This window comes from Grammomys surdaster, unplaced genomic scaffold, assembly GCF_004785775.1.
Source record: "Grammomys surdaster isolate TR1022 unplaced genomic scaffold, NIH_TR_1.0 61, whole genome shotgun sequence".
Classification (NCBI taxonomy): Eukaryota; Metazoa; Chordata; class Mammalia; order Rodentia; family Muridae; genus Grammomys; species Grammomys surdaster.
The window spans coordinates 7,724,530-7,742,927 of NW_021604563.1; the positions used below are offsets into that span (position 1 = coordinate 7,724,530).

The 18,398-nt window shown below is 38.6% G+C and overlaps 1 pseudogene; it reads right to left on the minus strand.

The window, feature by feature from the left end:
- Positions 1–664: 664 nt before the first annotated feature.
- On the minus strand, positions 665–17,639 carry LOC114625795 (annotated as a pseudogene).
- Positions 17,640–18,398: the final 759 nt, after the last annotated feature.

The following is an 18,398-nucleotide window of genomic DNA, read 5'->3' on the forward strand; positions in this document are numbered from 1 at the left end:
GGGAGCCGTAACAAGTGAAGCAGGGGCTGTTGAGGTCTCAGTTCCCTGCCATTGGACTAAATGGTTGATCCTTGGTGGAAGAGAATATATCTAGTTCTGCTGGTACTAGATGTCCCATGGTAGAGTGGTACCCAAAAAGTTCTCCACATTATCTGAGGAGAAGGGGAGGGTGAAATATCGGAAGGGATTTGTAAGGATGGGATTGAGGGGAGAGAAAGAAGGGGGTCTGTGATCAGGAAGTAAAGTGAATAAAAAATAAATAAATGGGTGACTCTAGATACCTTCCTAGAAAAGGAAGTAAAAATACAATCTAAGAGGTGCATCTGTCACCATGTATGCATCTTGCATGAATAGATAAAATGATCCAACTACTCTAGGAAATGTTTTAACTGAATTGGTCTACAGGAGTAACCTTTAAATGTCTAACTTCATACCAAACAGAAAAAGCTGATTTTTTTTTTTAGAACAAGACAAAGTGAGATATTTTTTTCCCAATTTCCACAATGTTTTTAATTGTGTATCAGTGATGGAAAAGAAATTGTTCAAATCATTAAAATAGAGACTATATTTTTAAAAAATAAATATACAGCCTTAAAAAAAAGACTTCAAGGTGGAGAAGACAATTGCTGTGTGAAAGGAAGCACATTTCTTTCACATTCAAAGCTCACAATACAGCCCCACACACAGCCAGGCGCTTTGTGCTCTCAGCATCTTCCACCTCCAGTTCCAGGGGACACTTTTGACTGGAAGTCTTGGCAGGAGCCAGGGAGATTGCCACTGAGTTCTTTTCCTGCACCAGTAGATCCTGATATTTTGTCTTCATGTACTGATCCTGAAGCCACGAATGATTTAAGGCTTCCTCTTTGGTGAGCCTAGCCTTTGGATCTACAACCAACAGTTTCTTCACAAGGTCCAGAGCCTTCTCTGAGACATCTGTCCAGACTTCCGGAATAAAGTTGTACTTTCCACTGGTGATCTGATCCTTCAGCGATATTTGGGTCTAATGCTCAGAGAAAGGTGAATACCCACTTAGGCAGATCAAAAGAATAACTCCTAAGCTCCAGCAGTCCACAGCACAGCTGTACCCAGAAGTCCTATTGGAGACAAGGACCTCAGGAGCCAGATAAGTGGGTGTACCACATAAAGTTCTCATCAGGGAGGTCTCCCCCAAGAACTTGGACTGCCCAAAATCAGTGATCTTGATAAGACAATCAATCCTCTTCCTGAGATGATAAAAGAACATTCTCCAGCTTTATGTCCCGATGTATAATACCATTTTTGTGAAGGTACTGTACAGCTAAAAGCATCTGGTAGAAATACAGTTTGCAGGTGGCTTCTTTCAGGTTTTTATTCCCCACCACCCAGTAAAAGAGTTCTCCTTCTTCTATCAATTCCAGAACAATGTAATAATCATCTGCATCAAAAACATCTTTAATCTTGATGATGCATGGATGATTTAGTTTCTTCAAAAATTTTATTTCAGTTTCCACACTGAGAGCTGTGTCTGCTTCTCTCAATGAGCCAAGGGCAAACCTCCACTTGCTGATGATCTTTATGGCCACTTTCTTACTTACCTCCCAACAAGCACCACTTCCAGGAGTTTTTGACATGATGTATTCGTCTCTTAATTACTTAGGATAAACTGTCTGATCGTTTACAGTCAGATCAAAAAATACAAAAACTTTATTTCTACATAGTGAAAGTGAGATTTCAGAGTTGTTACTCAAAGGACAGCATTTGCCTTTCCCAATAAGCGTGGTATTCACAAATGTTCCATTTCCACTGTGATCCTCTATGTATACGATGTAAGAATTTTTAGAGCCCGTTTCCCTGAAGATGCGAAAATGCTTCTTGCTGTAAGTCCAGTACTTGTCTGTCCTTCTCAACAGTGGTCCATCAAAGCAATATTCACAGCTTTTATCTCTCCCAAACCAGTAGTTGTCGTTAACACAGTTTTGATTGGAGAATCCATCCTGACGAACCCATAGAGGAGCCCAAGGGGCAGGACCAGGATCTTCAGGTTCTTGATCCTCAGAAATAGAACAGAGTTCCTGAGTAGGCACCGTCTCTAAGGAGTTCAGTGTCCCAGAGCTGGAATATGAGGATTGACTGGAGGAAGGTACTGTGCTTGTGGAGGAACTGGATGTATCCTGATACTGTGAGAGGTCATTCAACTGAGAGAGAGTGCCTTGACTGGCTGGAGCCACCTTGGGACTGTGAATAGGAAGCACTGTCATGAGCCTTTGAGGATGTGCTGCCGTTAGACTGATGACTCTTTATATCTGACCTTGTGAGACCACCAGGAGCCACAAACACTTGCACAGCTGCAGCCCGATATAATGTTTTCAATGTTTTGTATAAGCAGCTCGGAAAAGATTACCTTCCTTAAAACACTTGAAATGTACATAAAGTATCGAATAAAAAATAAAGCAATAAAGCTAAAGGTAAGAGAATGTTACTGAAAATTATGTCAAACTCTGTCTTCAATCATTACTTCAACCTACTGTAGTTCTCTGGTCGTAGAATGGTTAAGATTAATCAATCAAATGGCTGGATATGGCCTGGATCCAATTTTTTTGTGAGATGTCCAGTATTGATGACTCAACTTTTCTTTTGTGCCACTACAACAGGAGATCAAATTTGGTATTTTGGGGCTTGTAAACTGTAGAATTTTCCTCAGAAAATTTTATTCAAGAGAAGCTGAGAATTTTGCCTAAATATCAAAGAAAATCTTGTGAGAATAAATCAGTATGAAGCAAAGTTCGAGTTTATTAAAAAAAGACATAATGCATTTAGATGGTGACAATCTAGTGTAGATAAAAACAGATGCAAACAAAGTTTCTATGCAGTAGCTCTTTACATGTGACTTGGTGGCTTTTGAAGTTACAAGGTTAAAAGGATAAAATCAGCATCTAACTTTAAACATTAAAATGTGTAAGTATATGCATCTAAAGATTTTTTTCTTGTATATATGAATAACAATACCATGCCTCTGCATGAAGTAAGAACTTTGTTTATGAGGTACACAACACAGGTATTCACATGTGAAAAGAAAAATGAAGATTATGTTATTTACTGATAAAACCTGTTTATAGTTGTGATATGGTTCTGTCTCACCTCATACCTTTAATCCCTCTGGCTGGGATACAGACATGCCATTAGTACACACCTTTAATCACTAGGAAGAATGTAGGTAGAACAAGTTAGTAAAAGTAAGCACCAATATTTGAAAGTGATGTCTAATTCAATGGCAGACAAAGTAACAAATCAGAGAATGATTTGACAGAATAGGATATGGCAAACTCTTATTAGAAGAGAAAGGGAAAGGAATCTATCTAAGAGAGCACAGAGAGACCAAAAAGAAGAAGGAGGCAGTTTTTACTGGAACAGTGGGAGAGAGCGAGGGAGGAAGTGAGGGAGGGAGAGAGAGAGGGAGAGAGAGAGAGAGAGAGAGAGAGAGAAGCTAAAAGAAGCCAGTTTAAATCTTACAGCTTGGAGAGAAGCTTGAGCCAGAACATCTGAGCTAAAACAGAAAGGGGATAGCTTATTCAGCAGCCTTAGAGGCTGAAAATATTCTAGGCCAAACACTCCAAGGCAGTGACTTGAATTTGGTTATGACTCAGCCAGTTGTTTAAAGAGGGCTTCAGTTATATGTTCTGCAAAATAAGCTCTGTCACTGCTGGAGAGAAGACTCTCTTCCAGAGCACACTTAGAAGCCTGTCTAGGAAAATCTGAATCCAGTCAGCTTTATTAGTGAGCTAATGTTTATCATTCATTGTATTCTGAGATCCTAGACGATGGTTAATATAACAGAGCTCATTATTTCCTTTGCCAGTTTATCCAGAAGTACTAGGTACAACAGAACAGGATCATTATGATGTTTATTTTTTCACAAATTGTCAAAAGATTTATATACAACCACTATTTGTCACCTCTCATAATTGGTGAATGAGGAAAATCAAATTCATTTGCCTCCTAAAGTTTGTAAAGAAGTTTACATGATGGGTTTTCAGTACTCTTTTAGCTTCTAGGAGAAATTTTAATGATTGCCAAGGTTTAGTAGCTATAAATCTTGACCAATTGGAAAGTATATTACAGATAAAATGGTTGTCTACCAATGGACAGTCCAAGAATCTAGTAGTTGTTCAGTTCATAATGCTTGATGTCTGAGCTGGTCTTGAGTGTATACACTGTAAAACCAATGAAGTAGGCTCTAATGCCAGTGGAGGTATGGACTTGTTAGTGAGAGGAAACAGGTAAAGAGGAAAAGTTTACATCTTCCATGTTCTTTATATAGACTTCCAGCAGAAGCTATGGCACAGAAAAGTGGATTTTACCCCTTCAAAGTATTTGGATTAAAGGTGTTTCTCCTCACCTCAAAAGATCTTGTTTGGATGTAGGATTTCCCACTTCAAATGATTTAATTAAAAAAAAAAGATTTTAGAGTTGTACCCTTCCAATTGGGTTTTAGACAATTCAAGATATAGTCAAGTTGACAATCAAAATTAGCCATTAGGACACAAAAGGATACTTTAGGAACATTTTCATATAGTTTTAGAGAAAATTAACTTGGTAGTCAGGTATCAGAAAAATGGAGAAAGATAAGGGAAAAAGAGAGAACCATACCTTTTGAACAATTATTCACAAAGTCAGACAGGTTCAGTAATCAAAATCAACAAAAAGCTTTATGGTTGGAACAGAATAAGTGATTGTTTAGAAAGTGAAGACTATATTTCTTAGAAAGCTAACACTTTTAATGTAAAACTCAGAAAACAAGTAGCTTTAGCCACAAATATCTGTAAGCAACAGCATTAAGGGGCTTATGACTAGTCATAAATGATTACCTTTATTGGGGTCTGGGATTCACCATACACTGACCACTCAGACACTGATTTAAGATGTGACGAAAATTTATTAAATGCTTGATTCAGACTTATCACAGAAAGGACTCATGAGCTAAACTGTGGTACCGTCTGTACTTAAAGGAGGCTTTGAAAAAAATAGGGAAAACAAGTTCAGAAGTTCAAAAGACAAGGAAGGAAGCAGTGTATTTTTGCTTACTAGACAAGAGTATTATCAGCTAATTTTAAAGCTGATTGGTCCTCAGTTAGGAAAGAGAGATGATAGGGTATTTTCAGAGAATTGAGATAACAGAGCATAAGTAACCCAACAGGTTTTTTTTAACCTATTAGTAGCATTTTTGATGTCAGTTAGTGTGAAAACTCCTAAGAAGTGGATGAACTTAATTTCAACTTATAAGCAACATGGAGGATGAATATGCTTGCCATGGGAAGTGACACAATTAGAAGTTGTGGCTTTACTGGAAGTGTAGCCTTGTTAGAGGAAATATGTCACCTTGGAGGTTTGGCTTTAAGATCTCATATGTATGCATAAGTCTGGCTAGTATGATCCACAGACTTCTGACTTGCTTTGGATAAAAATGTAGAACTCTCAGTTCCTTCTGCAGCAATATGTCTTCATGGATATTGCCATGGTTCTCTCCTTGATGACAATGGACTGAATCTCTGAATCTGTGAGCTAGCCTCAATTAAATGGGTTTTATAAGAGTTGCCTTGGTCATGGTGTCTCTTCTTAACAGAAATGAAAACCAAACTAAGACAGAAGAAGTTGGTACCATAGACTGGAGTACTGCTGTGATAGACTTGACCATGCTATTGTTTGGAGAAATGTAGATTTGGGGACTTTGGATTTGGAAAGCAGTGTGATATTTAATGCCCCATTCTTGTAGGAATATGGAAAACAGTACTGCTGAGGGTGATTTGAACTGTGTGGGGCTGGCTCAAGAGGTTTCAGAGAATAATGGTAATATGTAGCCTAGAAATTGGTTTTTTTCGATAATTTGATGAAGAATGTGGCCACATTTTGCCTTTGCCTGAAGAATCTGCTTCAGGTTAAGGCTAGAGAGTAGAGGATTAGATTAATTCCACTGACAAGGAAAGTCTCAAAAAAGCCCAGAATTGCGGGGCAGTGGTGGCGCACGCCTTTAATCCCAGCACTTGGGAGTTCGAGGTAGCCTGGTTTACAGAGTGAGTTCCAGGACAGCCAGGACTACACAGAGAAACCCTGTCTCGACAAACCAAAAAAAAAAAAAAAAAAGCCCAGAATAGACTTTGTCCTCTGGTTTACTCTCATGAAGAAGATTTTGGTCACGCATAGCAAGCATAGAAAGGAGAAATACAAAATGCAGGAATGGTCAAAGTAGTAAAGGGACACCAGGAATTGAAATGAAGCTGAATCCTATGTTCAAGGAGATAAACATATTAATGTAGTGGTGATCTCAGGGCAAGTTCTGACGAAACTAAGTTTATTGTTGTTGTTTGAAGTTGAACAAAGAATAGTTATGTTTCATGTTATTACCTGGTTACTATTTTCATTTGGGTGTTTAATGAATAAGATACAATGAAGAAATGGAGAAGATACTTGTGAACCAGATCTTGAGCCTGAACGACACAAGCTTTTTATCCAGATCTTGAAGAATAGTGGCCATGAAAAGCACAGGGCCAGATAGAGTAGTAAACACTTTTAATGCCAGGAGAATAAGGCAAGATGATCTGTGAGTTCAAGGGCAGCTTGGGACACAGCATGTTCTAGGTCAAGTAATGCTTAAGTACAGATGAGGTGGTATATGACATTAATTGCAGCATTCAGGAGACTGAGCCATGCAGATCTCTGAATTCCAGGTCAATCTAACAGGCAAGTTGCAGGAAGGAGTTGGAAAACACAAAGCTAGTAATAATGTAATAGATCAAAAGGGGCATGTTCCAGTTCCAGGAAGCAACAGAACTCAACATTTTAGTCATGTGGCTCTGGCTTTAGAGTCAAGAATAGATGAGACTACTGAGACAATTGATGTTGGTTAGCTGAACTAAGACATTAGCAATGATTAAGAAGAGACCAGCATCATTGAGGTGATGTTTTGGGAAGTGTTTTCTGAGAGCACAAGAACCTGTGTTCCAGAGATAACCAAGGTTGTACATGATGCTTCAGTTGGAGTTGGTAATACATAAGAGTCACCCAGATGGTACTTGTTTTGATGACATGAAGGGGTCATGGAGTGTTAGGGATTTGACATGTGTTTATATAGGAATTCTCAGGTCTGCTGCAGGTCAAGCCAACAGTTGTTTTTTGACTGGCCAATAAAGAGCCAGTGGCCAATTGCTAGGCAGAGGAATAAAGGTAAGAGTCGGGTAATAGAGATGAAATATAGATTTAGTCAGTATTAACTCAGGAATATTGGAGTATAGTGCCAAGGAAGTGTTAGTGGTCCCAAAAAAAGCAGACAGGAACCCATCCATTCCAATCACAGTCGGGCCTTTTTATTTGAGCTAGCTTGGGTCCCTCAGTGCACCATCATCATGGAGAATGGTTTTGGTGGTGAGGGGCCCCAGATATCTAACAGGGTAAGACTTTATAGAACACAAGAAGCAGAGGTGAGGAAGAGGTGTGTTTATGCATCCAATTGGAAAGCTACCATGGCCTTTAACATAATTGGCTGTTGCTGGGAATCTATAAACTTAATTTCTTCTTCCCTCTGCATTGGTAGTTGGTAGGGAATGGGTGAGCTTGTAACCTAGGGCTACAGATCTGTTGGGGTAATAACCTGAAGATGCTGCTTTTGTAGAAGTTATAATCTGAAGATGCAGGTCTTTTTGGGGTGAGCCTAGAAACTGGAGATATGTTTGGGTTTTGCTGGGGAGGGGGGTAACTTTGAAATGAATGCTAGGTAACAGCCTGTTAGTTTACCTGAGTTCAAACTTAGGTCAGGTTTTCTAAAATGGAGTCTTAATTTAAAAGATTTTGCTTTTCAGGAGAGAATCGTGTTAGCCACATGGAGTTTCAAGAATGCCAAAACCATGGAGCTAGCTGTGGCATATTAAAGTATAAAGGCAGTATATGTATGTTCGAGACCACCCACTGGGAGCTCAGAGTGGTTTAATAATTTACAGCTCCAATGAAGACCAGCTGAGGCTTAGTACTCTGAGAGTATAGGGAAGGCCATTGATGAAGGTGGAGCATCAGTTGCAATTAATAGCCCAAGACAGAAGGAACCATACCTCTATAACAGGGTATTGGTGAAGCCTACATGCAAGCAATACAGTCTTCTGAATACCTTTGGATCAAAATGAAGAACTCTCAGCTCTTCCAGGACCATGTCTGCCTGGATGTTGACAAACTTCCCATCATGATGATCATGGTCTGAACCTCTGAAACTGTAAGCCATCCCCAATTAAAGGTTGTCCTTTATAAAATTTTCCTTAGGCATGGTTTCTCTTCAGAGCAATAAAACCCTAACTAAGATAGCATACTGTTTGTTTTTGCGTTATATTTTTTGAAGGTAGCAAATATACAAACTCTGATCTTTCAATGAATATGCTAGTCCATTTTGAATATGCCACAAGATCATAAATATTTATAGTCATTATTAAAAAGTATTTATTTTTCATCTATTTTATTTTGCACTGCTTGGTATTTTCTAGCTATTTGCTTAACTAAAGTTCTGGCTATTTTTTTAATTATGAAGATTTTTTTCCGGTCCTTCTTTAACTGGATTAGTGGCCACAAATTCTTTAGCTTGTTCTTATTATGGATATTTTTCTCTCAATTGTGGTATAGTTTGCTAGATATGGTAGTCAAAATTGTCACCTTTTGTCGTTTAGTACTTTAAATGTATCATGTCTGTTGTCTAAATTATACTATGTTTTTTGTTGTTGTTGTTGTGTTTTTTCTTAATTTTGCTGTTTTTCTCATGATGCTACCTTTATTTGTGCCTTGTTTCTCTCTTGTGGATCCCAATACTATCATTGTTCTGCACTTGTAGTGCTTTAAGTATACTATAACATGAATTTTTTTCTTATTTGATCCTGTTCTGTGATCTGTATGCCTTTTTTTTGTTGTTTTAATGAACCTTTCTTTTCCTAGGTTTAGAAATGTTCAGCAATGGTTTCATTGCAAATATTTTCTTCATTAAGTTTATTCTTCGAATGTTTCATACATGTGTATAATGAACTTTTATTACTTTCAGGCCATTCACTTTTATTGCCCATGTAAATGTCTAGTGTAGATGACAGGATCTGGGTATGAGTTCATGATTCAGATGACTATATAATATCCAAAAGAAAGCATTTCAGAGAAGTCTTCCTGATATTATGGCTCTTGCTTTCTTTTTGCCCCCTCTTCTAAGATGGCCCCAGTGGCTTGAGGGTGGGGATGTTAATACAGATATCACATTCACAGCTGAGAATTTATAGACACTCATTTCTGCTCTTTGACCAGTTATGGTTATGTACATCAACCACTGTTTATTTCAAAAAGTGCCTCTCTGACAAAATTTACCAAAAAGAGAACCAAGGTCTACAGGTAAAAATACAAATATATAGAAGGTAATTTGAGAACATGATAATTTAGCAAAACAACAATAGATTTCTCTTGAGGATCAATGGCCCTTACAAATATGTGCTTTCAAGCAGCTTTCAAATAAGACATATATTGTGCATACCTCAAATCCAATAAGAATATGATTGATTACCATTTACAATCATCATGAAATTATTTCAACATCACCTGGTAAAACCATTGATGACTTCTCCAGAATCATCTTATACAGCATCTTTTGGTACTATGAATGCTATCCATCAGGGATATTTTTGTTTAGTTTGAGATTAATTTTTCTATATCCTAAATAAATTTTCAACAATAAAATTTCACCATCTATTCTACCTCTGGTGGGAAATTATAATGGCACATCCTGGTTGTGTGTGACGCGCGCCCACCTCGCCAGAAAGGAAGACACGTGGCAACACATCAGGATCCTTCCGCAGGAAAACGTTTATTCCAAAAACAAAATGGTGGAAGACCCCAGGCCCGGAAATAGCACTGTTTATATACCCTTAGAGTGGTGTGCTCACCTTTGATTGGCTGCTACTCACTGCGCGCCAAAACGCCGTGGGATGGGCTTTAACTTTGGTGGGCTTTTACCATGGCACATGTGCAATTTACTTGTTTACTAGGAAGAATACCGGATGCCAGCGCCATGTTGCAATGGCGGATTTTGCCAGCACCTGCTGCAGCTTCCTACAGTTGTGAACTTCACTGGATCTACAATAAATAAAATTTCAAATCACTGAATATTCCTATAGGCAGGACATTTTCTTGATTAGATTACTTGAAATAGAAAACCTAGCCTAAATGTCATTGGCACTTTTGGGTAGCAGATAAAAATGTCTTTAGAGAAAGAAATTTTAAGTTATAACCTCCTTACTTTCACAATGCTGGCAAGTTCATCTGTTATATAAGCATAAATCCTCTCTGCCAACATAACATATTAACAGCAGGATATCTGGTCAGATAACTAGCATCTAAGCTATTTTATTCTACTTCCCTGTCAGTAACTGATATTATATTACATGTTCTGCCTGGGCCTCTCTTCTCCCTAACTGGACAGAACTCATGGTCATGTCCTCATGATTTACTTACCCCATGGGGACTTCTCCTCACTTCACCTCCCTGCTCTCCTCATGATCTCTGCTGCAGATCATACTCTGGGCAACCTAAGGCCTACCTTCCTCTCTTCTGCCTAGATATTGGCTGTAGACATCTTTATTCAAACAACAGTTTTAAATTAAGGAACAAGATTACATAGTGTCATTTGGTGTAGGTGAGGATTTTGTCATCTCTGAGACAGATCTTAGGTGCCAGGATTATATGACTAGCATTACAATACTTAGAAACAGATAAAACCACAAAATGAATCTATCCTATGGTTATTTCAATCCTTTGCTAATATCAGAATTAGCATATTCAGGCTTATAATGTAGATTAAAAACCAAATTGTTTTTTCTGAGGTATCTTGTGGGGCTGTGGCTTGCACATGGGAGTGTGTCCTGTGGATTGGGTTGTGGATCCCTCGTGTTTGCTGCCCCAGGGGGCTAGAGTCATGGCTCAGGGTGCAGAAGCACAGGAATTCAACTGTGCTCACTCCATTCTGTGTCAGGCAGACTTAGGGCTATGAGAAAGAACCCTGCAGAGGCGAAGCTCTTGGGTTGGGCGTCCTGGGCCAGGCAGCACCCGAGACTGGCTGGTCTCAGACCTTGGGCTCCAAGGTGCCACTTAGAGGCTGCAGAATGGTCAAGACAGGTGCATATGGGATAGATCTACCCATACCTGAAAGGGGTGAGGGGAGAAGCTCCAGTGGTGCCCCATGGGGTAGATGAGACACTTGGTTGAAGCAACTCAGCTGGATCATGGCTGGGTCTCTGTGGCTGGAATGCAGAAAGGTTGTCAGTGGGAGGTTAGATAGTGGCTCTGTAGTTAAAGTCCTTCTCCATGGTTTCCCACAGCAGGGGCCCCAAAAATCAGAGGTAGCCCATAGTTTTAAAATGTTTATTGTCGTGGCAGAAAATGAATGAAGCTGTACCTCGTGTTCTCAGGGTGAAACTGAGGTTAAATACCTTTTGCAGGGAGGAGGATCTGGGAAGAAATGCTTAATTGGCTAAGCCTTCTGGACTTTAGGTATCTCATGAATATGGAGATCTGTCTTGAGGCTCTGTGACTTGTAGTCATGCCCTCTACCTGTGCTACGGGACTGAAGGCCATGAACCTCTCTTTGAGAGGAGCTGTAGGGGTATTCTCCTGTGTGTATGAAAAGTACGAGTTGATGGAGATCTTCGGCCTCATGTCAGGAGCGTGAAGTCTATCTAGGAGCATGGTGAAATGCATGCCTTTCCTTGCAGGGAAACCTGTCAGGCCCCCAATCTGCTGGGTCTCTGGCCATCTTTAGCCAGTGCTCGACCAGAAACCATGGTCCTACAGTATCCTGCCTTGTGGGATGAACACCTCCTCTGCAGTTACATTCCAGAACAATATACATATATACATTCAAAGATACATACATATATACATGCATATCTTACTAATAAAGAAGTTGGCACCAGGAGAGTTGAGTTGCTGCTTTGTAAACTCAGCATGTTGCTTTGGAGAGAAATATGGAAAGCCTGAAATTTTGTACTAACAAAGCAGTTGAATTATTTAAGAAAAATCAATGGGCCATTACAGTATGAAGATGAAAGACATTAATGCTGATATTAAAATTCCAAAACAGCATAACATTAAATTTGTGGGAAGATTATTCCTGATTATTTTTTGCAGGTCTACAATGAAAACAATCAACAACCAAAGCAAAAATAAATTATACCTGTACTAGGTATTTTTTCTACTTTAAAATTCCCGTAACATTTGAGTGTCGACCATACTTAAAAGTCTAACATTTAAAAACCTCTTCTGAGAATCAAGGTAATCTCTTATTTATAACCCTCTGTTAAATCATTAGACAAATTACATACTTTCAACCTAAAATGATACAAAATACAAATTACAATTAGAGAAGGGATGAATTAGGGTATAGTGAGAAAATATTGAGGTAAACAGAGATATAAACCTTACATGAACATTTTAAATCCTATATTTCTATGTCTTATGTCCAAGAGCTTAGATGTCTCTGCCTTTTCAGGAAAGCTGCCTGCGTGATAGCCACCTCTTGGGCTGGTTCTATGGCCTTTACGCAACTTTCTTTGATACTTATCTCACAGATCTGCTGACATGTATAATATCTAGGTATCTCCTATGTGAGCCAAACTTCATTTTCACAGCTGTATACAATTACCTCTCTGACTTTCCCTCTAGAGTCAATGCCATGCCAGAAACCTAGCTTCAGCAGTTATTCTTAACCACAGAGGAAGATTCTACAACTCATTTACTCATACACCCTCCAAGGTGTTAAACATAGAACTACATGGGTAGCACTGTTAAGCTCAGTTGTACATTTGAGATAAAGCCTGCTTCCTTTGACTCACATTTGCAGAAGTGCTTTGTTGCTTTTTAGGATAACATCATTCCTTAAGCCTTTTCCTTTCACACAATGGAAGGTTAGCTCTGTGGAGTCTCACACTGGAGGGCATCCTACCCTTTATCCCAGTTTAGATCTTGCTTTTCTTTAATCACTCTATTTCAACAAGTCCTTGATTCTGACACATTTTTTTAAATCTTCAAAATATCACCATTCTATTTAGTTTTCCCCAGCTGCCCCTCCCCCATAGGCCTATATAAGAGTTTTTATTAATAACAATTCCACAAAGTCAATATTAGGCTGTTTTTAAAACTCCTTTGCCAAAGAAATTAGTCTATTACTTTTCAAGTTAGCCTGAGGCAAATTCTGAGTACTAGGCACAAACAGCCTCATTCTTTGCCAAAATATTGAAGAAAAAAAAAAATCTTGAGCCTAGCTGCTAATGTTGTTCCTCTCTGAAACTCCTGGGACCTGGCCTCCACAATATATCATAGTATATATATAATCTCAGAATAACTTCCCTCCAAACTGTTACTAGAATGACTCATTTAATGGAATGCTGCTTTCAACATTCCATTGCTTTTCTATTTCTAATTTTCTAACTTGTCCACATTAATTCAATGAACCAAATGGCCATGTCTGCACAAGAGCCTACTACCTCATACCAAATTTGTCAGTAACATTTTTGTTCCGTGACAAAATACTATCACAAAGGTGGTAAGAACATTTGATTCCACTTCTAGAAATTCAGCATTTGTCACAGGGCTCAGACAAGGAAGTAGGCACAGATAAGAATATTAGAAAGAGGGATCATGGGCTTTGCTTACTACTTTGCTGAATTACCTTATGTGATCTCTTTGCTTACTACTTTAGTTAATTATTACCTTGTGTGATCCTTTGGCTTATACTCTGCTTGATTACTTTCTTGTGTGATCTCCTTGTTTAATACTTTGCTTGATTACTTTGTCTGTGATCTAAGAACTGACCATGTTTTTTGGATGAACCTAGAATGATATAAAAGCAGACTAGGAAAGAATAAACCTACTTCAGCTTCAGCATGGGCTAAAGTCATTTTATAATTTTGTTTAACTGTTTTTCTTTTTCAATCCTCACTCCCTCACTTGAAACCCTGTTGACTGACTCACCTGGCTTGGTAATGAAGGCAACTTAAGAAAGCATTCATTTATTCTTATGATTTCAGAATCATTGGTTTCACAATGACAGAACAAAGGTACAAGGACAGAACAGCTGAAAGCAGAAGACAAAGAGAAAGCATACATTAGGAACAGTGTATGTCTTTTAAAACCTCAAACCCAAGTCCAGACACATACATTCTCTAAAAAGGCCACAACTTCTAATGCTGAACAAGAGAATGATCACAAACTGGGGATCAAATATTCAAATATCTGAGTCTATGGGATCATTTTCATTTAAATTACCCAATGACATATGTAGTTTGGAAAGGAAAAGATCACCAGGAAGTATTTTAATGAAGTCATGTACTGAAACAGAGGCTGTTTTTGTTATAGTGATTAGTGTCATTAAGAAAAAGTTACTCACTTTACATTGAAATGATGAGAAAAGTGCCTTCAGCGAGATCTAGCTAATGCTTTAATTTGTGAAATAAAAAGATCCCTAGATGTTTCTTGTTTCTAAAAAATCAGTTGCTAAAGCTGCTACTACTATCTTGGGTTTATGGACCAACCTAAGCTGGCTGCCCAAATATTGGTTTTGGATACAAGAAAAATGAATTTTTTTCATGTTGAATTTATGGATTTATTTTCCATGGTTTCAGAGAACTATTGAGTCCAAACAATGTATGGTAAGTTTATCTTCCATTTAAGGAAATTGTCATGAAGCTTTCAAAAAGAAGCATGGGTTTCAGTGAGGACACAAGATGTTGAAGATGCCAAAGCTATGTGACATCTGCTAAGGAGAGTTACATATTGGAAGTAGAAATACTCTAAAAGAATGATGTATGCTGTAGGTAGTGAAACTAGAAGGTTATATCCAGTTAATCCTGTGATTCTGAAGCTTCATACATCAGATATAGAACTGCAGGATTGTATATTTACCTTGCTATTTTCAAGTCTTGCTTTGATCTAGCATTTCCTCAGTACATCCCTGTTCTTTACACACACACACACACACTCTCTCTCTCTCTCTCACACACATATATGTGTGTGTGTGTCTGATATGTATGTATAGTGTCACTGCGTATAGTTTAAACATTTGATTTAATTGAGCATTACATTTAAGAATTTGCCTCAAGTCTCAAAAGGTACTTTGGATTTTAAATATTTTTGAAATTGTTAACATCTCTGGGGACTTATGAATTAAGCTAAATGCATTTTGTATCATGAAATGTCCTTGACCCTCTGAGGGCCAAGGGTTAAATGTGGTAGTTTTTATAAAAATGTTTCCTCATAGGGCCAGGTATTTGAACATCTGTCCCCCATTTGGTGTTGTTTGGTGGGGCTCAGGAAATTAAGGATGGCGGAAGTCTGTTACTGAGCATATACTCACACTACTTCCTGTTTTTTTTTTTTTTCTCTCTCTCTGCTTTCTTTATATGGATAAAAATCTGTGCAGCCAGATTCCGGATTCTGTTGGCTTGCCATGACTTTCCAGCCAGTACATACTCTACCCCATTGGAATGATAAGATGAAATATTTTTCTTCTGTAAGTTGCTTTTGGTCATACGTTTTTAATCACTGTACCAGAAAATTAACATACAACTAAAATTCTTGGTTATAGTTTATGTCATCCTGGGATGATCAGCTTCCTTACCAAAAATTTCTAGGAAGATATCTCGCACCTGACAATAGAGTTTGTCTTTGATTACTTAGGGTTTCTGTGATTCTCATTATGTATCCATGTAAAGCAGATGCTTCTGTGCAAACAATTAAAACATAAAACTAAAATTAATTATATTTCTCTCTCTTGACTATTTCCACTCCTGTTAGCAGCTCTCCTTAGCAGGTATGTTGTGGCTCTGGCATCTCCATATCATGGGCTCTCTAAGACAATACTGAATTCACCTTCATCTTTTCATGCAATGGCCTATCTAGACCTCCATGCAGGGGCATCCCAGACATATGCTTGTCCTCAGCAGGTTTCCTTAGTCATGAGGAGAGATTTTATAACCCCTTTCTTTTATCCTTAACTCTAAAACCAAAACCAAATAGACAAAGTTGCCAAATTCTGCTAGTTTGTGGGGTAGGAACATGGAGCCCCCTTCTTTTCATTTTCTGTGATTTCCTTCACTTTGTTTGGCTGTCCTGAAGCTGGATCTGTATACCAGAATGACCTGAAACTTAGAGATCCACTTGATTCTCCCTCTAGAGTGCTTTAATTAAAGCACCATCATACCCTGCTCTAAGCTTTTTTTAAATGTTCATTTTCATAATATGGAACTTTAGCTTGGTGGGATCTGGCCTTGAGGTCACCACTGCCTTTATTCCATTTAACACCAGGCTTGTCTTTAATCTATTTATCTACTTGAATGCAGAACTTAGTTCCATTCCACTTCCTGGTGCCCATTTTCACTACAAATTGTACATTTTGTATTTGTCCTTGCTCAGCTTGCTCCTTTTCATTATAGATCGACATTAAGAGTAGGTACTAATAACTACAGGATAAAATTTATACTAGGCTGTTTTAGAAATTCCTCTGACAACACAATCCAAAACTCTTCAATTAGCCTGAGGCAGACTTTTTTGGACATGGACTAAAAGCAGTCACAGTTTCCACCAAAATATCATGAGAATGGTCCCAAGGTCACATACTAACATTCTTCTCCTCTGAAACATCTTTATCAAGGGTACCATAGTTCAAATTAACCTCAGTATCATTCTTTCATGTTTTTTTCAAGGAGGGCCCAATAAGCCCCACATAAATTGTTAAACTGCATTTCTAATCCAAAGTCTCTAAATCCACATTCCTCCAAAAGATTTATGGCCAAGCCTATCTTAGCAATACTCCAGGCCCTGGTACCAACATGACCACATCAACTGTTATAAGGGAAAACATTTCATTGTGGCTGGCTTAGAATTTGGAGGTTTAGTCTATTGTCATCATGGTAGAAAGCATAGGAGCTTGCAAGTAGACAAAGTGCTAGAGGAACTGAGAGTTCTACATCAGGCTTGACAGCCAGCAGGTAGAGAATTAGATTGAAATTCTGAAATCTCAAAGCATACCCTTTAGTGACACACTTCCTCCAACAAAGCCACACCAACTCCTTAAAGTGTCATTCTGTATGGACCAAGTATTCAAAGACATGAATCTATGGAGGCCATTCTTATTCAAACCTCCACAAGAACCTCTAATATATTTGAAAACATTATGTCGAAGTTTTCATCTTGTACATCAACTATATTGCATTTCTCATGCCTTACTGTATTAGCATTGCTGGTCTTTAGTGGTGACATACAGTCCTAGATGTTATTGTTTGTATAGCTATTGACAAAACATCTGGGTTTAGGATTACTGTATTTCTAGAGCTCTCCTTGTTTTCAGCTGAGTGTTGTGTTTCTTGATTTCTGTTGACCTCTTTGCTTTTCCGGAGAGTATAGTGGCTATGGATCTTCTATGATCCTGCCAGATTTGGCCACTTCTTCACTGGCCTATCTGCTTTCTTGGCTAACTCAGTGTGCTTTTTCTTGGCCTGGTAAGTAACTTACCAGTGAATGCGTGGAGGTCTTGCAGGCTGAGATAATGGAATAGAATGGTAAATGAGCCTGTAGGAAGAGATCTGTGTTATTCTGAAAGTGAGCATGGAGAGGAAGAGGATATTGCTGCAGTTGGTCTGCTACAAAGCTGGGTATAAAAAGAGAGCATTGGATTTGGAAAAGGATAGGAAGGATAAAGATCTAAAGATCCTCTACTTTCTGCCCCTGTTAATTAAAGTTTAAGTCTACCATGGTCCAGACAGCTCTCTTGAGTTCAGTGCATAATGGATGACTCTCTTTACCAACAGGGCTTCTCTTTTTCTGACCATGTCTGGGGAATCTGAAACCCTCACCCTCTACCAGCTGAATGTCACATAGCCACAGGGAGATTACAAGTTCAACTTTGCCTTTTCTTCTTTGTCTTAGGGTTTTACTACTGTGAACAGAAAACATAACCAAGGAAAATCTTGTAAGGATGACATTTACTTGGGGCTGGTTTATAGATTCAGAGGTTCAGTACATTATCATCAAGGGAGCAGGCAGCATCCAGAAAGAAGTAGGGCTGGAGGAGCAAAAGAGTTCAACCTCTTGTTCAGAAGGCAGCTAGCAGAAGACTGGCTTCCAGACAGCTAGGATGAGGGTATTAAAACCCATGCCCAGCGAGACACACCTACTCCAACAAGGCTACACATAACAGTGCCACTCCTTGGAACAAACATATGCACACCATCTTTTCTCCCTCTTCTCAAAACAACCCACCCAACATGTACCTGGGATTCCTGGGAATTCCTTGCTATGCAAAGGAGGCATTCATAGACCTTTAAATTCTAGCCAATGATTTTCATTTATTCTGAACCCCCCTTTCC